Source organism: Chlamydotis macqueenii, chromosome Z, assembly GCF_036417535.1.
Source record: "Chlamydotis macqueenii isolate bChlMac1 chromosome Z, bChlMac1.mat, whole genome shotgun sequence".
Lineage (NCBI taxonomy): Eukaryota > Metazoa > Chordata > Aves > Otidiformes > Otididae > Chlamydotis > Chlamydotis macqueenii.
The window spans coordinates 13078110-13094080 of NC_141593.1; the positions used below are offsets into that span (position 1 = coordinate 13078110).

At 42.9% G+C, this 15971-nt stretch overlaps 1 protein-coding gene across 1 annotated transcript in view; it reads left to right on the forward strand.

The window, feature by feature from the left end:
- The first annotated feature begins 14881 nt into the window (after window positions 1-14881).
- Window positions 14882-15971, forward strand: part of LOC104480684 (oncostatin-M-specific receptor subunit beta) — a 36681-nt gene continuing 35591 nt past the window's right edge. Inside the window, exons 1-2 of the mRNA XM_086771164.1 lie at window positions 14882-14991; window positions 15701-15777. The gene's annotated coding sequence lies outside the window, so the exon portion shown is untranslated. The remainder of the gene's footprint in view (window positions 14992-15700; window positions 15778-15971) is intronic.

Sequence of the window (15971 nt, forward strand, 5' to 3'; positions counted from 1 at the left end):
AGGTAAGCCATTCTGCAAATTTCATAGTAGTTTTCATGGCATCTTATTACGGCACATTACCACAAAGAAAATGTGCAGCTATGGGCAACCACAACTGAGTTATCATGATCCTCTGATCCCTTCCTGTGAGTCAAAATGAGCCGAACCCAGTGCAACCACAAACTCCTCAAAGTATATCTAAGCATCCACTAGATGCTCAAAGGATTAATGTCAGCTACACAAGAAAGAAATAACTTGTCTCTTACCATTCCTTTTCTCCTCCAACATGGGATGTTTGAGATAGAGACAAGACAACATTCACTGAGGCCAAAACAGACAAATTGGTATCATCACGTTGTCATTCATGTGTTCTCATGTAGGGTTTATACATCCTTCAGTCCACTATGGACACTGTAGCCTTTCTCTCCTTTTATCTAAGAAAAATGCAACTCAATGCAGCCACACAAGAATCAAGAACCAGCAGGAATGGATTCCTTAGCCTCTGCAATAAGATTTCCTCAGTAACTGTCCTACTTTGCACTTTCAGAGCAGCTGTTTGGCTACCTAGCTCAGCATCAGCCCAAATTTAGAATTTGAGCTTTATAAGAAAATACGTTTGTACACGTGACATCACAGTTTCATGTGTAGGGCAGCACAAAACTCTCCAGTAATAGGCAGAAGCCTCTTCTATCTTCACAGCTAGCTAAAACTCTTCTGAAGACTGCTGTCTCCTGTCTCAGTGACTAAGAAATTCCCCTCTCCAGCCTTGCCCAGCTTGACCTGCTCACACCTATCCAGTATAATATTGCCAGTATGTTGTCTTTGTCTTTTATTTCGACTGGTTACCTTTCTTTCTGTACCACACCACTGACTTCCCTTCTTTGTGATATCAAATATCTTTTCTCTCAGGGCCTGTTATGAACTAACCCAAGAATAGACAACCTTGCTGACCCTTAAACTAGAGGGCTAGGAACCACAGGCTACTTATCGTACCCCTCAGACAGCTGAGTGGAGAAAGACTATAGTTCTACAAAGATAACAGTGGCTTCCCAAGAGACTCACAATTCTGCCTGTGGTTTGGGGTTAAGCTGGGTCCTAGCATTATCTCACAGTACCAGCTTCAAAAACTGTTGCTGGCTTCTCCCACAGAGAGGAGCCGAGAATACTGAGCAGCCAGCTCCAGCCCAGCCCTGGTGATATGACCTAGACCTACAATGGAAGCCACGCTTGAACAGCTTGAGAAATGCATGTAGTGTGTTTGCTTCAGAGCACCTTCACACTCAGTATCATGAGGCTGTTGAAATTTCACTTGTAGCTAGACTGTCATATAATCCTGCTACTGCTACTTGTCACATAACAAATACTATTTCTTTGTGCTTCCCTTTCTTCATATAATCATTAGCTGTCTTTTACTGCAAATTTCCACAGCTGTTTGGAGTTTACATTTGTTTTGTCCAGTATTTGTGCAGGATATGGCATAGAGGAGATTAAGGTTCCAGGAGAGAGCTGCCTCAATAATTTAAACACTTGCCTATTGCTGGCTTTTTCATCAGGGTACCTTACCGCTCAAACTCCAGAATATTTCCTCATGCAGCTTTCTGCATGTGTCTTATGATTACACTGCACCAAGTGTGCGGACACTGGCTTAGTAAAACTGGTTCAATAAAAACGCCTAAGTAGGAGGTGTTTGCTGTTCTAAAGCAGCATCACCTTGGTTCCCGCTTCTATATCCACAGTTTCTTTCAGTTGCTATTGCCTTCCTGCGGAATACTACCGTTACTTTCCTTCTGGCCTAAACCTGCCAGAAACAGTTTTGTAGCAGTTGAAAACACCTGAAAAAGCTGGCTTAGCTCTGGCAATTTTAAGACTAGGAATCTTAACAGAACACTACCAAAGTATATCTAAACCAGCTCCTTCCTTAACCTCGTGATGGGACAAGCAGTTTATCCTGGGACAAGTTACAAATACGAGCTGTGAATGCTGATGTGAGCTGTGTGTTGTGATTATTGGGATTTGTGCAGAATTAGGTTGTTAAGCAATTGCCCTTCTAGCTCAGGGCAGAGCCTGGCAGCAGAGAGCTAAGAACGAATGTGTCTGCACACAAAGGCATAGGTCACATCACACTGAGATACCTGAAGCTGTCCTATGCTATAGAAATAGATTGTAGTGAAGGGCTTAAGTCTACCACATACAGGTTTTCACGGCCTCTCACTCTCTTCAATTTCCCTCTATTATCATCAGCTTTTGTGCTTACCCTGTGTCTCAGAGCAGACGGGAGATGTTTTGCTTGCAGGCATTTAGCTCTCAGCCTGGTGTTTATAGAGCATTGGTAACTTCTGCAAGCCATTTTAGGAGTAGAAATCTACAAAAAAAAAAAATTGAAAGAAGGAAATGGATTTTTCCTACTATCCATTACTGCCTGGATGCTAATAGCTTTATCCTGCCAGTGGCTGAGAATCTCCTGGAAGGAAGTGAGTTCCCTCATTATTTTAATGTAATTTGAGTGCACTCAATGCCTTGCAAAGGCACTTGACACCTCACAGGAGCAGATGCTAAATGCCCAGTACATTAACCATCTGACTGTTACCCTCAACCTTTTTGATAATTGGGGTTATTTAAAATGCCACATACTGCTGCTCAAATATTGATAACTCCTCTCCTGACCTCTTCTAAAGAATATAAATAATGCATTAATCATCACTTAGTTATCTTCTGCAAATAACAATACATGAGATGGACACTTATCCTGAGCTTTTTATGTAAACAATATTATCTTTCTGAGAAACTCTCAGTCTGCTACAACCTAATTTGGCAACAAAAAATTATTCCATTTAACACTTACTAAGTGCCTTGACAAAACTGCCCAGGTAGTTCTCCTGAGATTTTTCAAGCAAAACAGCAATTTTTCACTACTAGGCTCAGCTTTCTTTTTTTACGGTAGATGCAATAAGTATTGAGGGCATACTAATAATGTATTTTCAGAAAATCTTCTTTTTCCATAGAGGAAAAAGCTGACATTGAGGATTTCTTCAATGTTTGGTAACTATTTGGAGACAGTGGTTTATTGGTATACAAAACATCTATAAACACACCCCTGCGGTATTCCAGAGGGTAGTAAGGATGAAATAAACTCTAATTTTCCCAAATTAGAAGCAGCCAAACTCTGTTTACCCTCAAATAGACTTCTGCTTGGAAGGCAATGTACAAGAAATCAGAAAAGTCCTTATGTTGCTTTGTACAGGAAGTACCTTGGAAGCTTTTCTATGTGGACTTTTACTTGGATAAGTATGAAAAATAATGAATCAGAAAAGCCACAAAAAGCAATGAGGCTCTCCCACATTAATCAATGCATCGATGTGTCAATAAACATATGAGGCTGTGGAAATTTACAGGAATTTGGAGAGCTTAAAATGTCTGAAAAACTTTAATGCGTTAACCTACTGCGCCACCTAGCCTTGCCTGGAGGACATTTTCCTCTGGAATTTGTTGTCATGGCACAGTGTATCAAGCAAGAAGTGTAAATATTGAGTATACATACTGAAATACTTCCCTAGGTAAAACACTCTGGTATGCGGGTGTTATTTTTCTAGCTTGTGTTTCTTGTCTTGGGAAGCTTTATAGCTAAATCAGAAAAGCTGCCCTTGTAGAAAAATACTTGATCTGCAAATCACTAGAAAGAGAAAAAAACATTGTACTGCTAAGTGATAGAAGTCCAACCTTGTGTGTGGCCTACAGCCCAGTGCAAGCACACGGTACATCAGCAGAAAAGCCACTGGTTGGCAGTACTCACTTTTCTCAGGGAAGCAGTGGGATAGTGAAGACAACAGAACTTTAGTATAAGTTTTATCATCAGCAGAGCCTGTATGTTACAACACCGGGGAAAGAACAGCTGGTGTAGAAATGCCCATAATCCCCTAAAGCATGGACCGCACTTGTGAGTATGCTCACAAACAGCTCTAGTGACAGATTCTTTGGGCTGTTCCTTCCAAAGTCTACCTCCTTCCTAGGTAATGGTCATTACCTGGCACTATTGACCACAGAGGTCCCAACTCCTGGCACTCCACAGAGTGTCGGATTGCTTGGTGATCTCAGGTGACTACTCCAGGATGTGCTTCTAATACCTCCTCTTCCATAAGTTGGACTTCCTCAGCCTTGCCTAGATGCAGTGCTCAACACAACACTGCTTTGCCAGAGATATTCTTTTATTCAGCATGGCAGATAGGAAACACTGCACTACATGTCAGCCATCAAAACATCGAGCCGAACCATCCAAAGAATCCAAGCTGCAATTTTCTTTAAATAATATAGCCAAACTTTTATACATTGCATCATACATTCACATTGTATAATCTTCTATCATGAATGTATGATAAATTTCTAATTGATCAATTATTCATTCACTAAATACACTTTCAAGTTTCAACCAGTAACAGCAGTATTCATGGTGCGTAACTTACATATTTGAGAATCTCAGCTTTCTGAAGGAACAGCACATGACACTAACATAATTAAAATTTCAAGACCTTCTGCAGTCCAATTTGCTCTTTCTTTAAATTTCATACATCTTAAGCCAGACTCTGAATTTTGGGGGAAGAGGAAAGAGATAACTCATTAACTCTCAGCAGCGGGAATTTAGATTTCTCCTACTGACACATCCACGTTACACCAAGCATTTTTCATTTTTCCATGAAATGCATTAGGTTTGTCATCCAGGATGTCTCAATATCTTATAAAGAAAGGACCCTGATTGTTGCTGAGGTATTTTGAGTTATACAGCATCTGAGAAAGCTTACCTCTTGATTGTGAGCTTGATTCTGCTTTCCATGAACTTTCTACTGAACAAGACTTTCCAGGAACAAGACTGCTGAATACAGCAATGCAAAGCCACTACACGGGACAAAACAAACTTCATTTTTTAATATCACCAAAGGGCTTACAAAGTTCATTTTCAATTCATTTTATTGACTACTGTGAACTGAAACATAAGCAGGTATATAAAGGCAGGGTTACCATTTGAAGATGTTACTTTCAGTTTACCCACTTGAAAAAACTCAGTTGAGTGGGAATTCTCTATGCCAGTTGTCTGTTGTAGGCTGTTGTGTGTTTTTTTTTTAAACTTCAGTCCAAATGACTTACCAGTTTCTGAGAATGATATTTAAAGGAAATCTGGAGACTATTTAGAGTTATTCCACTACCCTCAATGCTTGATACAGTAGAAATCCCCAAGCTCATTTTAAATGACTGGCAGAGAGGCCTGGAAGTATCTGGCTGCAGCAAGCCCATTCAGCCTCCTAGTTTAGAATTCTCAATTTGGTGTACGGTAGTCTGAAACTGTGTGTAAACCAAATAATTCTCTTATAGGTTAGAACAGCATAGTATCTATTTGGAATAGTGGAGCATTTATGGAAACAACAACTTTTTTTGGTAGCAAGCCAATGCTCAACCTGTGAGAACAACCATTTCCTCAGTCTCATTTGCTTCTGGTAGAGAAGCATGCCTGTACTCCACCATGTCCTGTCGGTACCTTGTTATGTCCATAGCACAGCAAGAATCCACAGTGAACCTTCTCCTCCTTCTGGATATGCCCAGCTCCATTATACAATCACTCAAAATGGGCTGCTGTATCTACACATGACAGACAGTGCTCATGTGACAGACAGTGTCACATGAGCTGAATCAGTGCAGTCTAATGTAACCATAAAGGTACCATAAAGGTAATCAAGTAGCCTTGCTACCACAATAACTAATTTTCTGATCACATAGACAGAAAGCCTGGGCCCCTTTTTCATCCTACTAAACTTTCTCACAGGAAAAAAACATATCCAGAATACCTGAGGACACAATCGCAATATATGACAGTGGAACAACTACTTTGTTGCAGCACACTGTGCTATTTGCTCTCCTATCCTGGAATGTTCCATCATACTCTCAATATTTTATTAGTCCAATGCTCCAAATATGGAATTAATTTTAACCCGGGACTCCCACTAAGTAAAAGTTTGCTCTTGAAGTTTCTTCTTCTAGTTTACCACAAGATGGTAGCAGAGAGTGTCACCTAATAAAAACTAAACTGAACATAACACTGGTGTGTCTCTAATTGGGGACCCAGAAAGTGAATGTTTCTGAGCTTAACCTATTTGGGACGAGCTGGTAAACCACACAGTTACCTAAAGAGGCTCTTAGCCAGAAGCTAATTCCCTGTCTGGAATCTAGCTATCCATTAACCTGGAAGTCTGAATACACTTGGCATCTCTTCATTCCAATTCTCCAAGCACCTCGCATTCATATGCACAGAATTGTTTCAATGTAAGGGGCACACAGCCTGCACAAATGCTTCTGAGGTCAAAAACTAGGTGGGGGAATTCCTAGGAAGTTAATTTCTCAGGATATGACTACTGCATGTTGCACATATTTGCCTGTCACAAGAAGATGTTGAGGACTCCCTCTTTTAGGAGGTGAACACACGTGAACACAGCCCTTTTGTAGCAGCCTACTAACCAGAGTGTTCAACCTGAAGTAAAGAGGAGGACTAAATTCTCTCTTCAGTTGAAGGAAGTTCAGATACGTGCCTGGAACAACCCCAAAGAATGACTAAAGGAAAAGATTCAAGGATAGTGTAAATGGAGAGAGCCACTGCCCTCCAGTTAAGGCTATGTCATTGTATAGAAAGACACAGGAGCTCATGGGAGTTGGAGAGGCAGCCTCCTTGTGGCTCATGCAATCCAATAGGAAAGAATAGTTCAGCAGGTCGGACTTTATCTACTCAGAGTTGAAACTAGAACTTTTAAATGTACTTGGAAGATGCTGGTCCCAAACAACCCCAGGGGTAAACAAGTGCGTAAATGGTGTAAGTACTCATTAGTTAGTGATGAATTTATTACTGCGCTCAGCTGAACCCACCTGCATTTCTAATACCACTAGAAAATTTTGGTAGCTTTGGCTTCTTTACTTTCCAAGTAAGTTAGGTGGAGAAAAGGTGGGAGATTGTTATTAGATTAAATTGATATACATAAATTTGGATTATATGACATCATAGGTAAGGACCATAAACAAAAATATTACAGAGAATATATTTTTTTAGCTTCTGAGCTGGGTTTGAATACTGCAGAATAACTAAGCTACAGCTTTTCCACCTGACAATTGGGAGAAAATAAATATGGAAGATATACAGAATAAGTTAATTTAATTGTTTCTCTGTTCTCTGAGGGAACTAAAATAATTAAGCACTATATAACCATGTATATACATTAAAAAGTGATTTGAAATCACCTACTAATTCTAATGTTGACATTTCCTATACTTCACTGCTTTTTTTTATCTTAATAACAATTGTTTAACACAGGGATTTTTGTGCAATTATTAGTTCCAGTAATTTTTTTCTGCAGTAATCCCATAATTTATTTATGCTACTGTGCTTTTCACTTTCAGAACAAACTTACACTTGTTACATATTAGATAACATTATATCAGATTATACATATGTAACACCTGCATGATCTCTTGTTAGGAACCACATTTATTACTTGAACAAAGACATATGTCCAGAGGAGAGAGTGTTGCTGGAACCACTGACGTTTGTGTACAATACACTGCAATTCAATACAAGATCAGGCCTTGCCCTTTACAGCAACCTACCACAGGCACAGTGGAAATGTCTACAGAAAGCTCAAAGCTTATTTGCGTAGGACTCTCAGGATGCACCTGGAAAACAAGTGTGGACAATTATACCGTTCCTCTCTTGTATATTTCATGAGACAGTTCAGGTTGGCAGCAAGGATTCCTAGCTTGACTCCAAGCTGAGAATCAAAGAACAATATCTCGGTCCAGCCTTGATATAGCTGTACACTTTCAATGATCTTCCTCTGCAGCTATGGGATGACCAAAATTACTCCCAGAAGAACTTTGTGGATACTGCTAAAAGCCTCTTGTCATTCTGGCTGCACTAAAAGGTACACCTCAAATTGTTCATTCCAGTTCAGTTCAAGAACATTTCACTATCTTTTGCTCTGAAAGAGTATTTCTGCAACTACTGATTCTAAAGAGAAATTGTTCCCGACTGGAAATTCATAGAGTCATAGAATGGTTAGGGTTGGAAGGGACCTTCAAAGGTCATCTAGTCCAACCCCCCTGCAAGGACCAGGGACATCTCTGACTAGATCAGGTTGCTCAGAGCCTCATCCAGCCTGGCCTTGAACATTTCCAGGGATGGGGCCTCCACCACCTTTCTGGGCAACCTGTTCTATAACTCACATCGCAAAAAATTTTTTCCTAATTTCTAATCTAAATCTACCGCCCTCTATTTTAAAACTATTACCTCTTGTCCTATCGCAACAGGCCCTACTAAACAGCCTTTCCCCATCTTTCTTGTAAGGCCCCCTTGAGGTACTGGAAGACTGCTATCAGGTCTCCCTGGAGCCTCCTCTTCTGCAGGCTGAACAGCCCCAACTCTCTCAGCCTGTCCTCATAAGAGAGGTGCCCCAGCCCTTTTATCATCTTCGTGGCCCTCCTCTGGACCTTCTCCAACTGGTCCATGTCCTTCTTGTACTGGGGGCTCCAGAACAAGTACTCCAGGTGGGGTCCCACCAGGGCAGAGTAGAGGGGGAGAATCACCTCCCTCGACCTGCTGGCCACGCTCCTCTTGATGCAGCCCAGGATGTGGTTGGCCTTCGGGGCCGCAAGGGCACATTGCCTGCTCATGTTAAGCTTCTCATCCACCAGCACCCCCAAGTCCTTCTCCTCAGGGCTGCTCTCAATCCATTCCCCGCCCAGCCTGGATTTGTGCCTGGGATTGCCATGACCCAGGTGCAGGACCTTGCACTTGGCCTGGCTGAACTTCATGAGGTTGGCACGGGCCCACCTCTCCAGCCTGTCCAGGTCCCTCTGGATGGCATCCCTCCCTTCCAGCGTGTCGACGGCACCACACAACTTGGTGTCGTCGGCGAACTTGCTGAGGGTGCACTCTATCCCACTGTCCATGTCGCCGACAAAGATGTTGAACAGGGCCGGGCCCAGCACGGACCCCTGAGGGACGCCACTGGTGACCGGTCTCCACATGGCCATTGAGCCGTTGGCCACCACTCTCTGAGTGCGGCCATCCAGCCAACTCCTTATCCACCAAGTGGTCCGTCCATCAAACCCATGTCTCTCTAGTTTAGAGAGAAGGATGTCGTGCGGGACAGTGTCAAAAGCTTTGCACAAGTCCAGGTAGATGATATCCGTTGCTCGTCCCTTGTCCACCGATGCCGTCACCCCGTCATAGAAGGCCACCAAATTGGTCAGGCACAATCTGCCCTTGGTGAAGCCATGTTGGCTGTCACCAACGACCTCTTTTAGATCATGCATTAGGAACACTGTTTACGGAAAATGATGTTTTGCTTTATTTTGGTTTTGGAAGTTGCCACTGTGCTGTCAGAAAGCAGTTAGCAGTGGCTCACTGTTAACAGTGTCTTGAGTAGACTTGGAAACATCTGTCCTGGCTGTTAGCAGTCCACAATCAGTCTAATAAATTACAAGATGCCTAGGATTTCCAAGTGATATGAAGCTGTGAAGGATCACAAGCACATCAGAAAGCAGGATAAAGATTCAAAACATCTTGACAAAGTAGACAAATGGTATCTCAATAGGAAAAGTTCAAGGTTGTAGTCTTAAGCAGAAATAATTGAACAAGCAGGAAAGAGAAGAGTTGGCAAGATTAAATGATCTGTGGCTTACAGAACACTACAGGTGGATCTTCGATAAACAATGTTCTGCTTCTGAGGAAACGGGAAATACACAGATAGGTAGGAACAAAAGTGTTACCTGTAAGTAAATATAGTGTTGATAAAGCTCCTGTCGGGAGTGCTGTGTCCTCCATTTTTTCTTTCAGAAGTGGATATCAAGAGAGATGTGAATAGCCTCTCTAGGCTAAAGGAGTCTTGTTATTAATCTTCAATATTTCAAAGGCTGTTGAAAAACAGAAAAGAATAAGTTGGTCTCTATTAGTTTGTAACTGAAAGGACTTTAGGCTTTTCCATACAAATTACTGGCTTTTAATGAGAAAGTCAACATCTCTAGTAAACTGTCCAGAGTCATGCATGTGATCGTTACCTAACTGGAATCCAAGTCTTGAAATACACACTAGTATTTCTACTTTACTTTAAACAACATAGAAAAGGAGTCTTTCACTGCATTGGTTAATAAGGAACTTTTAACTACCCCATTTATCTTGTTTCAAGTCTTTGATTCAGTGCCTGACAAAGGGAATTCTCTTTTGTACATTTTGTTTTCCTTTGAAATGGTGCTGTTACTGTGGATGGCATTGTTCTAATGGCTTCCTTTCTTCTTGAAGGACGGAGAAGTCTGAAAATTACATTTTTATTACTCATAAGGGGCACATTTACTGCACTGTATAAGTCAGCATGGGTAAAAATTATTAGTATACCAACAGCATTGGTAGATTTTTAAATGCTGGAAGTGGGTTATGGAACATTACAAGCACATTGTTGAACACAGATCTCAATAGAGAAAAATTAGGTTTAGGTGCTGAGAAGCTACAAAAACTTGATGTTCAAAAGGGGAAATATTCCATTTTAGGTACAGCTGACACTAAAATATTCAGAAAATGTAATTTAAGTAAAGCACTTCTAAAATTATTGTGGCTAAAATTCAGACAATTAAAATGGAAAATGAGGCTTAATACCACCAGCAGCAACCTCTCTCTTCTCTGCTAGTGAATACATTTATGCTTTCATTCATTCATTTATGACTTATTAATTAATGAATTTATTTATGTGTTTATTTTAAAGTTGGGACTGCAATATCCTCCTGGGGTTCATGTCCAGTTATATTATGTAGCAAAGCAGCAAAAGCTAGAGGCAGTCTTTGGTCTGAAAACTAAAAAGAGAAATTTAAAAAATGCAAAAAGGAAATATTGTTACTACCAATTAATGAAGGAAAACTGACTCAGGGAGATTAAGTAGCATGACTATTTTTCTATTCAGAACCCTAATCAAGCTATTCTTCCCTCTTAGGCCAGGTTATTTTCTCTGTCTAGCCAAATATCAGCAAAGAGCACTTGTGCAAAGCATTAGACACTGTCCTGCACAACATCCTTGTCTCTAAACTGAAGAGATGGATTTGAGTGGATAGACCACTCGGTGGATAAGGAATTGGCTGGAAGGCCCCACTCGAAGAGTCGCGATCAATGGCTTGATGTCCAAGTGGAGACCAGTAAAAAGTGGAGTTGCTCAGGGGTCGGTATTGGGACTGGTCCTGTTTAACATCTTTGTCGGTGACATGGACAGTGGGATAGAGTGCACCCTCAGCAAGCTCACCAACGACACCAAACTGTGTGGTGCAGTCAACATGTCAGGGGGAAGGGATGCCATCCAGAGGGACATTGGGAGGCCATGAAGTTCAACCAGGCCAAGGGCAAGATCCTGCACATGGCATGGGGCAATCCCAGGCACAAATACAGGCTGGGCAGAGAATGGATTGACAGCAGCCCTGAGGAGAAGGACTTGGCTGATGAGAAGCTCAACATGAGCCGACAATGTGTTCTTGCAGCCCAGAAAACCAACCGCATCCTGGGCTGCATCAACAGAAGCATGGCAACAGGTCAAGGGAGGTGATTGTCCCCCTCTATTCCTCTCTGGTGAGACCCCACCTGCAGTACTGCATCCAGCTCTGGAGCCCCACAACATAAGAAGGACATGGACCTGTTGGAAGGAATCCAGAGGAGGCCACAAAGATGATAAGACGGCTGGAGCACCTCTCCTGTGAAGAAAGGCTGAGAGAGCTAGGGTTGATCAGCTTAGAGAAAAAAAGGCTCCAGGGAGACCTTACTGCAGCCTTTCAGTGCTTAAAGGGGGCTTATAAGAAAGATGGGGACAGGCTTTTTAGCAGGTCCTGTTGCAATAGGACAAGATGTAATGGTTTTAAACTAAAAGAGGGTAGATTTAGATTAGATTTAAGGAAGAAATTTTTTTCAGTAAGGGTGGTGGAACACTGGTGCAGGTTTCCTGGGGAGGTGGTGGATGCCCCGTCCGTGGAAACATTCAAGGCCAGGCTGGAAGGGGCTCTGAGCAACCTGATCTGTTTGAAGATGTCCCTGCTCCTTGCAGGGGGGTTGGACTAGATGACCTTTGAAGGTCCCTTTCAAGCCAAACTGCTCTATGATTCTAAATCCTTGAAGTACCAATGATTTCATGTCAACAGCCCTCCTTCTGTCTGTACTTTCAACTTTCTCATCTCTCTACAGATGTTCCCACAGCTCTCTCATAGCAGTCTGGATCAAGGTTCTGCAGCTGTGCTATATTAGAGCTGGGCCTTGGATACATGTACACAGGTAGCTAAGCACCTGGGAGAGGCGGAGGGAAATTCAGAGCTGTGGTTACAGAGAAAGAGAATCTGAGGTTGGATTGGATGTCTTCTAGGCCTTTCCAAAGTATATTGCTATAATTTGGTATGTAAAGAACTTTGGCACCTAACTTGGGACTTTAAATTCTGTAGACATTGTGACACTCTACACATTGCAGTGCCAAGTTATTTTGTGGTTTTACCTTTGTTCTTTTCTTTCTATTATTAGTTTTCCCGCCTCAAATATGAGAAACCAGATAACTTGCTTTTTGAAATACTTTCTGACCAGGCATGAAAATTCCTTGTAGACATTATTCAATAACTTGTTCAGTTTTTGGGTACTAATTAGTACCTTGAACATAATTTCTAGATAGCAGTGAGTTCATATGTTCCTAAGTCTGGAACGTTCAAAGGATAAGCTATCACATTGTTCACTCTGGAACTTCTGGATTATGTGGATCAGTGCGCAAAAGCAGCAGTAGAGATTATTGCTGCTACACAAACGGAGAGGCAAGAGAGAGCTGAACATCTACATTCTACAGTGGTCTTGAAATGATTCAGAAAATGTTAAATATATTGACAGTTTTTAACAGGTATCTCCAGTAGAGCCCTAAAAGATAAAACATTTTCAAACACAGATGAGGAAGCTCAAAGCAGAAAAATTAATATATTATTTTTAAAATACTATGTGCAAAAATTTTTCACCCCTACATTAAAAAAGGCAGTGCAATGACACCCATTCAAAATTCTAAAAGTGCTAGAAGTACGCTGTCTTAATTTATTCCCTTTAGTTTTCATTACATGATTATATGCCATTTTTACCATCAGATCCTTTAATGTACAAAACCTCCACATTTTATTTATTGCGTATTATTCAAATCCTACTTTCAAATATAGACTTGATAAATTTCCAGTAAGCTTTTCTAATTATACTGTTTAAAAACATTAGAGGAAAGAACTTATTAGCGTATTACAGAGTCCTTAATAAACATAAGAGAAAAAAAAAAACAGAAAAGAACCATCCCAAAAATTTTGGCATCCAATTTTAGACATCTGTGATTTGCATTTTCAGTAAAACTAAGCAGTTAGATGACCTTTCATGTTCGTACTGCTCTGAGTTCTGATGCAACATTAAATGTCTGGTTCTAGTGCCTCTAGACCGGCACACAGGCAATGAAAAATGGGTAACCAGTAACCCTCTGTGAAAAGTTCCATTTACATGACTCACTGAAGATGCACAGGAACTCTGTGGAAGAAATAGATGTAATTCTTCAGAGTAAGGTTCTGAAGAAAACTATCCTGTGACTAGAAATTATTTGCTTGACTAGAAATCAAAAGCATCATGGAAAACCTGAGAAAATGGAAAACCTGACTAAAGCAGCAGAGTGTTACAGAACAGAGGGAAGCACGGGGTATCACAGTGATATAGAGAGGCAGGGAATAACTTGGCTAGACAGCAATTTAGAAGAAAAGGATCAAGGTGCTGAAGCAGATCAGAGGCAAAGTGTAAGCTGGCAACACTATGCTGTAACAAAAAAAAAGGCAAACTATATATCAGGAGGTATAAGAAGTAATATAGCCTGTAAGGCAGAACACCTTCCAGACCGCAGCCTTCCAAGGAAAAGCAACTAAGCTTTGAGAATGAGAGGCAATCCAAAGGACAGCCAGAGAAACAGTGCCTTTATAGGTAGATTACGTTTAACCTACAAACGTAGCCTAAGAAAAATAAAATAAGAGACAGATGATCTCTTTTATGTAAAAGTGATACAAACTGGGAAAACCTTCACCACGAACACTCTGAAAAGGGTAATAGGTTTAAACAAAGCTTTCTCATGGCTACATCTGATGGAAGCAGTGACCCAGACAGCTTGCGGCACACTGTAGCTCTCTGAATGCCTTACCAAGGCCTGTCAGATGGGGACAGCCGAACGGGGGCAACAGACCCAGTGAACTCCTAATCTCCCTTCATGCCTCATGGTCCTACAATTTTAGGAGCAGAGAGTTTGACATTGTGAGCCATGACCTTCCTTAATGTGGCTCCTCAGTGGGATTTTGCGGGACAGCTGCACGTGATATGGTGCTGCAGCACCAGATGGGCTATGGCCTCGACCCAGAGCCCTCCTGCAAACACCAGGCCACCTCCTCACCCCCTCTGCCTTGGTGGCGAGAGCGACCATTCTGCTCCTCTCCGGCTAACCCTGCCTGTCCTCCTCTCCCTGCTTGGCCACCCTAGGGTCGGCCCCTGTCCCCATGCCCTGCAGCCCCTCCTCGCACTGGGGGCACCGGAGCGGCCCGGCCTCCGCCACCCTCACTCTCCTTCGCGGGGGCCGGCTCCTTCGAGGCAGGGGGCAGATGGCGGTCGGAGCTTCAGCAGAAAGGCGGGCCGGCCCACGCCCTGCCTGTGGGAGGGCAGCCAAGGGAACCGGCCGCGCTTCCCGGAGCCGGAGGCGGGAAATTCCCGAGGCGCTGTTCACCCGGCCTCCGGGAGGTGGGAGGAGGCACCGCCCAGCCCGTAGAAGGGACGGCCCAGCCCGGCCGCGCCGTACCGCTTCCCGGCACTGACCGGCCGGAGTTGGCCGGGAGGGGGCGGGGGTGTCCGGCACGTCCCGCTGGCCGGCAGGAAGGGACCTGTCTTTCCCCCGCCCCGTTCCTGAGGGAGCAGCTCGGCGGCTGCAGGTGAGTTGTGCCGGTCGCTCCCCGTGGCGGCAGTCCCTCGTTCCCTCAGCAATCCTCCCGTCCCCTCTCCTCCCGCGGGGGGACCCCGGCCGCGCTCGCCGAGAGGAGCTCAGCCTGCTCCGCTGAAGAAAAATCCACCTCCTCCACCCCGGCGCCTTTTTTTTTTTTTTTTTTTTTTTTTTTTTTCCCTTTAAATCCCGTTTTACCAGGCGTCCCTCGGCGGGGCGGGAGCCGGCGTAGTGCTCGTTCAAACCGACTGCCCCGGCAGCACTGCTGCTTACCCTAGAGTTTAAGGAGTTTTATACTTCCCCGCCTCCCCCTTTCCCCCCGAAACCTCTCTGCTTTCAAGATGTCACTGCTTAACTACAGCATAAAAGCTGCTGATTCGACCAGGGCAAGAGTTACTGAGGTGAGGTGGACCGTGGGATGAGGATGCTGCTCCTGCCAGGTGGTTTGGTTTGGTTTTAACGCTGTTTCTCCTGCTTCGAGAAGGTGTTGACTTGCTCAGAAATGCAAGCCTGGACCTTTAAACTCAGCATCACACAGAGAAAAAGTGTTGCTCCCGCTTTCTTTTAAGCAGCTGTTGTTCAATCTCAAAACCATCAGAGTAAATGAGAAAACATAATAAATTCCAGTGTGATTGCTGTATTCTTTGGAGTACTTTTTGGGCATAACTTTCTTATCTCTCTTTTTATCTAAATATTGCAAGCTTGGACCAGTCCCTACTCCAGCAGAGTAAGCCAAGATCCTAGCAGTGTTACAAGTAGATAATGCCTGAAAAACAAGGTAAAATTTCTCTTCCTGTGGGTATGAATCATGCCAACATGTTATGTGATTCCTTCCCTACAATTGTTAGCATTTGCTTTCTGATGGGGCAGGAGTAGTCTTACACAATTTGTTGAGTGCTTTACATTTTTAGACCAAATTTTTTTTCACTATTTAATTGCTTTTTGTCTGGATTCCAGCCAGACTGGAATGGA